The sequence below is a fragment of the Camelus bactrianus genome, chromosome 3 (assembly GCF_048773025.1).
Source record: "Camelus bactrianus isolate YW-2024 breed Bactrian camel chromosome 3, ASM4877302v1, whole genome shotgun sequence".
Classification (NCBI taxonomy): Eukaryota; Metazoa; Chordata; class Mammalia; order Artiodactyla; family Camelidae; genus Camelus; species Camelus bactrianus.
Genome location: NC_133541.1, coordinates 76,180,151 through 76,188,281, shown reverse-complemented (window position 1 = coordinate 76,188,281; position 8,131 = coordinate 76,180,151).

The window sequence follows — 8,131 nt, the reverse complement described above, 5'->3', positions numbered from 1 at the left end:
TCTCTTTACTTCATAGCAAATAAAAAGCTCATCTTGAGAGAGAAAGAAAAAGAGAGAGGCTGAAGAAGAAAGGAAAAAAAGCCTTCTAATTTAGCACTTTTACCAGCGTATTTTCTCCTGCTTTAAGCACCGTTTGACTGACATGAAAAAGGCATTCTTTATAAATCCTTTCCTTGCAGAGTAAACCTGAGTTTTTACTATTTAATGATGTTAATCAATGTCCAAATTTAGAGAGAATTATTTAGTACTTAGTCCATCACCAATGTTATAAAATACCCCAAAATTGTTTTTCCTATAGCAGGTAGAGATTGCATTTAGTCAAAGATAACCTTTTATTTCATCTTCTCTTCCCCAACTCTGAGTAAACTACTCATAAGATCCAAAGGGGCTGGAGGTAAATGTCTTACTTCCTTCTCCTATCAGCAGGGACTCTGATTCTTCACAGGGTCTTGTTAGAAAATGTTACCATAAGCACTATCGGGTCCCAATAAAAATAATATAAACTGAGTACTCACTATATGCGCAGATACGTACCAAGTGCTTTTACACACACTGTCTCATTTAAGTCTTATAAAAACCATGTGGGCTAGGCACTAATATTATCCCAATTTACAGATTGAAAGGAAACAAGAAGCAGCAGCAGCAAAGAGAAGGTAAATACATGATTTTCAGTCTCACAGCTTGTTAATGTTGAAATCATCATTTGAATCCAAGTGATCTAATGCAAGAGTCACTTAACTGTTACCTCCGCTGCTTTGCCAGGTCGGTCTATTGACTCAGAAGTAGAGGAGTGATTTTGAGAGGAAATAAAGGATGACCAACATCCAAGCAAAATGACCAAATGGCAGGGGAGATCAGATCTCTTAAAGTGAAAAATAGCATAGCTGATATTAAAAATCTCTTTATAGCTCCAAAAGTCCAGCAAACCTAAGTTTGAGAACCAGCTCCACAATTTCTCAGCTTTGTGGCCTTGGGGAAATTACTGAACTAAATCTTAATTCTCTCATTTGTCAGATGAGGATAATAACAGCACCAACTTCACAGGGCTGCTGGGGGGATTAAGAGGCATTGTGTATATAAAATGTTTATCTTGGTGCCTGGCATTTAATAAATGCTCTAAAAATGTTAGTTATTATTACTGTTATTTTTAGTATTTTATTTGCTTGAGCTTCTCATCTTCGAACACCCTTTTTCCTTCTGTCTTTGTAGTGTAAGTAATTCTTCCTACAATTTTGAGTTGGAGTTGAGCCCTACTCATAAAATCTCCGGGCAATCAGAATCTTCACTTTTTTTCCTGCAATTCTATGTGCCACCCACTACATCTTGACTGATTTAGTGTCAGATTATAGATTTTCATCCACACACTTCAATTCAAAACCTTCTTTTTTATCTGGCTTTGAAGCATATTGTGTTAAATTCCCAAGTGATACCTTTAGAGTTTGCTGTAAAGTCCTTACCATAGCTCTCAGAAAACTTTTAAGTTGTTCTTAGGGGAACAATCACTGTTTTACATTTCATTATTGAATAGAAAACCTAGAAGAACAATATCAACTTTTAAATGAAATTATACGCCTGGAAGGGGAGTATAAATGTGGAAAAGAGAGCACCTCATTATCACTCTTTCAAGCTGCTAGAGTGAAACTTGAGTCATTGCATATTCCAACATCAAAAACTCTCTTGGATATACTAAAGAACATCATTATGCACACAGCAATAAAACGAGGAAGTTATCAGAGGGAGCCACTAAGAATAAAAGATTGCCAAGACAGATTCTTAAAACAGATAATATAATAAGCTCTCTAATAAGGATTCTGAAATAGCTCTAAGATTTTCCAACTGAAACTGAATTCCTTGGGGTTCTTAACTAGTCAAGGGCATCAATTTTTTTTTTTTCTGTTTAGTTAAATCATCCATACCCCTTTGCTGACCCATCAAGAAAGCTTCTACCTGTATCTAGAAACACAAAGAAACTTTTGACTTCATTATTGGTATTCATTAGAGTACTCATATGAAAATAAGCGGAATTAGGCTTCTTTTTAAAGACCTGGGTTACTAACAAAAGCCTTTTGAATAAAGAATAAGTATATGAAAGGTGTCATGCTCACCTTCTTGCTATAATCCTCTAAAATGCCTTCATAACGTAGAAACTCTTCTAATTGCAGAATATTTAAGAATTATTGCATGTCACCTCAATAAACCTAATCATGAAAGGTTTTTTGGGGTGATAATTGTAGATTTAGAAACACATACCACCCAGTTCACCTTCCCTTGCTATTTCCATTTATTTATCTCACAGTGAGTAACTCAAGTTTCAAATGGGATCTGTCGTGCTCACTTTCAGTACTTTTGGCTTTATGAACCGCTCATCTTTAGTGTTTGTCCTTCTAGTGGTTTTTTTTTCCTTCTCCTTGATCGTTGTGTACCTATAAATTTATGAATTAGCGGAGTTGGCTACAGTGGACACAGCAGAGCAAATGTTTTATCTTTCTTTTTTTTTTAAGTTGTTAGCTCTTTATGGGGGGAAAATAAGTCCTGATCCCATACTCTGCCCAATGATTAGGAAATCGCAGTGAGGGGCGCCTTGCATCTGTTTCCACCATATCGAAGCTTCTATAGCAAGAATTGGAGACATAATTAAGAAATACACAAGAAAGCATGTGAAATAAAGAAAAAGTAAGAAATGCTAGAGTTTTTTTGTTTTCCCCCAAGCAGCAAAGGAAGGTGGACTTGTGGGCAAAAACTGACGACGGTTGTTCTCGGAGATTTTTACAAAGCAGAGATTTCCTAGAGCCAGCCAGCCACCGCACGTGAGGGGAACACAGGCCTGACCTTGCCCCTCTCCTCGCCCTCGCACAAATCCTGCCCCTGCTCGCAGGGCCCGGCGCCTCGCCCAGGACCCAGGCCAGGCCCCGCCCGAGGGTGGGCGGCTCCCGGCGGGGGCGGCCCAGTCCCAACCACAGAGAGGAGGCCCCTCCGGCTTCCTAGAGCGGCCGCGGTGGGGTTGGTGGGGGTGCGGGCGTGGGGCCGGGGTCCTGGGGCGAGTCTCGGTGGTCCGGGCTCCGCTGCCCGCTCCAGGTCTCGGCGGAGGCCGGGCGTCTTGCACTCTGTGGAGTGAGCCCCGAGTCCTCAGGCGGAGTGGCTCCCTTGGAGGAGAGGGGTTCCAGCCGGCTGGGCTACCACGGTCTCGGGCGTTTCCCGCGCCCGCCTGCGCTGGCCTTCGGTCGTCTCCGTCCCGCCCTCGGCGCTGCCTCCCGCCCGCCCGCAGCCTCCTTCCAACCACGGAAACGAGCCTCGTCTGCCGCGGGCCAGCGGGTGAAGACCGGGCGGCGGAGGGCGAGCCTGCGGGCCGCCGCCGGGGGTAACCGAGAAGAACACGGCCAGGGAGGTGCGCAGGGCCGGTCCCGGGCCCGGCGCTGTGGCTCTGGGGTCGCCTGCCTTTGGGCGGTTTGCTTAACTTTCCTTAGTTTTCGAGACCCCAGTACTGGGTTTAATATTTCCCGAGTTTTTGTGAGACATAAATGAGCTAAGGAGTGTAAAGATCAGTAAGAGCTGTTTATGTCTTGAGTGCTTCCTATGAGCCTGGCCTTGTTATCACTTAACACAGAAGCTGATCTCACTCATTCGATAAGTGTTTGTTGATTACATGCTCTGTATCAGTCAGTACTGCAAGGCGCTGGGGATGAACGCCTGCTTTGCGGTGAAGAAAACTGTCAGGGTCTGCACCCTTCTGAAGCTTATTTGAGGATGAGAGGTTGGTTCGAGTATGGAAGAGATAGACTTTAAATATGCTTTCGTTATACCTTTGAGAACTTGTAACAGGGAGAAACGTATAGAGGGGCAGTGAAGATGAGTAAGAGGAGAAAAGGGAAGGCTTCCCTGAGGAAGTACTATTTCAAAGAGACCTGAAAGATGAGGAGAGATCAGCCAGATTCTACCAGTGTTCCAGGCCGAGTGTGAGGACTCATGCTGAAAGTATTTACACAGCCCCAGTAGTGGGACTTTACTCAGTATGTTATCTTTCCCCACGCTCCACCCCCTTGTCTCCCTGACCTCCCCATAATAGGGCGATGAAGCTTGCAGCTGATTTTGGTCCTAGTAGTTTTTCCTTATAATAAGCACCATGCCATTTCTTTCTATCTCCTGTTTGACCAAAACAGGTATTTTTGAAAACCTGAAGAAAACAGTATCATACTATCTGTGGTTTCTCATTGCCTTCTAAATCAAACATAAACAACTAACTTGCTTGCAAAGTTCTCTATCGAACCAAGGATTCATATTTAATTACGACTTTTACTCTGCTGCACCCTTCACTGTTTTCTTCAGTTGATGTTGACTTCCTTTGGAAGCGTGTACTCTTCACCTCGATTCTCTAATCTAAAAGCTATTCAAAGCGTTGCACTTTATGGAGCAGTTGTGTTATTTAGCACACTGATTCCTGGTGTCTCAAATATCTCCCTAACTCCAGGAAAGGTTTAGCCCTTAACCCACTGTTTGCTAGCACAACAGAGTAATAATATTATTTTAAATAACTGCAATCATGGAATACAGGCACACTTTTTATTTATAAGAATTGTGTCCCAATCCAACATATAAATTGTTTACTGTGCACAGATTCCTTTTCTTCCCACCCAGGAGCCTTTCATCTATTTCTCCACCTCAGATGCCAGCAGGCCTTTCAGACCCTTCAGATAGTAACAGGATGTAGGCCAACTCAACTCCCCATCTCGTTTACTGCCTGACTAGATATGTCCATATCTTATTCTTTAATTTCCTTTACTTATTGCTGCTCACAGCAGTATAATTCTACTTTAGGCAACTTCTATACGTCCATATCCATTGCTTTTTTTCTTCCTTCCTATTTATGATTAGAAAATTACTTTATCAATCTGTTTTATTTATGAACTAAAAAAGAGTTCTAGGCAAGAAGATAAGCATGGGACTGTAGGATACTGGTAATAGTAGCTAGTACAGCTGACTGTTCCTCCTCTTTGTTTCCTTCCTGTCCCATGAATACGTCTATGATTGTATTTACCATATTGTATTATGACTAGTTGTTTGTATTATTCTCCACTCATTAATTAGACTTCCTTACTGGTAGAGACTGAGTCTGTTGTTTTTCTTTTTTTCTTTCCATTTGTTTTTCCTGTGCTTAGCATTAGCACAATGCCTGGTACATTATAGGTACTCAGTGAATGTGTTTTGAATGGGGAAAGAAAAGGAATTCATTGTTAAATCAAAGTTTTAAGTGAAATAGGTGTAAATGAGTAGAAATTCCCTTCAGAATTTTCACACATCTTCATCAGTCTTCTTACCCTCTAAATAAATATACTTTCCTTCAAATATTGAAGATAGCAGTAAAATGAATTCTTCCTCAGCATTTTTTCTATTGAGTTGCAGTGTGTGTGTGCCTGCATGTGTGAGTACGTGTTGTATTAAAGTGAACAGAAGGAAAGGAGCAAGTCTGTGAGGTATTAATTCCCCATTTTACCAATGAGAAAACAATCTCAGAAGGGTAAAAGTGGTCATACTCTTTGTGAAAGACACCCGGTGCTCAAACTCAGTTCTTTCTGATGCCTAAGCCAATGTTCTTTCTTTGGTAGAAGCCAAACTTCGCATTTTTCTTGTTCAAGTGATATAAAGATCAATAGGAAAAAATTATAAATTCCAGATAAGCAAAATAAAACAAAGCAAAAGGAAATGAAATTCATCCATGATTCCATCAATCAGGGCCAACCACTGTTAACATTTTTGTGTATTTTGTGTACACACAGACACACTTTTTCTCTTAACAAAAATGGAATCACACAACTTCAGTCTCCCTTTTTGCTTGACAATATGTGATAACTTCTCTCTCTTGTTTATTCCAGGGTTTTTCAACCTTAGTGTTATTGACACTTGGGGCCAGGTAACTGTTGGGGGTTGGGGTGCAGGGCTTTTCTGTGCATAGTAGGATGTTTAACAGCATCGCCTTTACCCACTAGATGCCATTAGAACCACTCCACACTTCACTGTGGCAAGCAAAAATGCCTCCACACATTGCCAAATATCCCCTGGGGAACAAAATCAATTAATTTATGTAATTATATAATATAGTATATAATACAATGCTAATCATTTTTCTTTTCTTGACACCTGTCTACCAAATGGCTATTAGAAAATCAATAGTAAATGCTTTGCTTTCTGCTTTTCATAGTTTGTTTTATAAATAATTAATATCAAGTGAATACTAGAAAATTTTTTAAATTACATGTTTTAAACTCCTTATTAAACTCTAAGGTAATGCCACCATATTTAGAAATTTTTTCTCATCTTAGAATACGTCCTCTTTATGACTCATGGATTTGTTATTATTTAAAATTTAAAAGTTGACTTTGAATGAATAAAGCCCAAGTTATCTCAAAGCAAAGATTTTAGTAGCATCATGAGATAAGCATTAGAACTTACAGTCTTTGGGAGAGTGAATTGGTAAATGCATGATCTTGATTCAAGTTTCCATGCACAGATATGTATTTGATAGACTTTTATCATTGTAACCTTTTTTGTATTTTTAGTTTTCAAATGATTTTTAAAATAAAACCATTCTTACAGTAAAAACATAAACATCTTTCAGAGGCTATTTTAAAAATTCAGGGGAAGTTTGTAGAATCTGTTACATTTTACTTTTTAAAAAGTTTTTTATTGTTAAATGAAACACATATATAGAACATTGCACAAAACATAAATATGCAATTTAAGGAACTACTACAATTTGAACGTTATGTAATCACCAATTCAGTTCAAGAAGTAATCACGGGTAAAGCTCAAGAAGCACCCCTACCTCCATGTCCATCCTCAACCACAGCTTCCTGTCCCTCTCTATAAGTGTAATCCTTTCCTGATATTTATGGGAAATACCACCTAGTTACTTCCTTGTTCTTTTAATTCTTTTACTATATAAGTGTGCATCTGTTTACATTAGAGTTTAGGTTTGCTTATTTTTAGAGTTTATATAAATGGAATTTTATAGTAATCATACAGTGTGTATGTAGTCTTTTCTCTTTAGCTCAACATTATGCTTGTGAGATTCATCTGTGTCATTGCTTACAGTATAATTTATTTGTTTGCATCGTATGAATGAATCACTGCCCTTGACAAACATTTAATTGTTTCCGGTTTTTGGTTGATGAGCATTCTTATAACATGTCTGCTGGTACACATATGCCCACATTTCTGATGGGTATATATCTAGAAATTGATGTCTGCATCATAGAAAATACATTCTTCAGCTTTATAGCATGACAACAAATGATTTTCCAAAGTGATTCTACCAGTTTATTCCACCACAGAGTTCTCAATTTCCTCCATCCTCACCAACATGTGAGGTTTTTTAAAAATGTCTTTTTAATAGTTAGCCATTCTGGTGGGGTTTTAGAGCCTTTAATTTTTTTTTTTTTTTTTTTTTTTTGGTGGGTGGAGGGAGGTAATTAGGTTTACTTATTTTTGGAGGAGGTGCTAGGGGTTGAACCCAGGACCTTATGCATGCTAGTCATGCGCTCTACCACTTGAGCTATACCTTCTCCCTCAAGAGCCTTTAATTTGTATTTTCCTGATCAACAATGAAGTAGAGCACCTTTTCATGTGTTTATGAAAAGATGTGCTTTTTGACAGTGTCTGCTCAAGTTGCTTGCCCATTTTTCTATTCTTTTCCTTCAGTCTTTTAATATTTTATAGTATTTTCTCAATATTAGTTATTTTTGTTTGTTTCAGTCTGTGACTTGCTTCTATACTTTTTAATTTTCAACATTTTTAGATATTTTGTGTTAGGAATTTATCTTGTGTATAGCATTTAGATCTTTTTATAATCCTTCTGAGGGCCATTTTTGTCTTCATAGGTAAATTTATTGATATGATAGATATCCCTATTTATGTTTTCTAGTTTTTATTTTTTTTTACTATATATGCACCATATATTTTTATATTTGTATTATGTACATTATTTCTTCTGAAAATGTAAAAAGTTGTATTCTAGGTGTGTTTATGCTAAAAGTTTCCATAACTTTATGTAACATACTTTATTCTCTATTTCTTTATATATATATCTAAATATATATATATCCCTACCATGAATAGTATCCCCCTTTATCTACTCCCT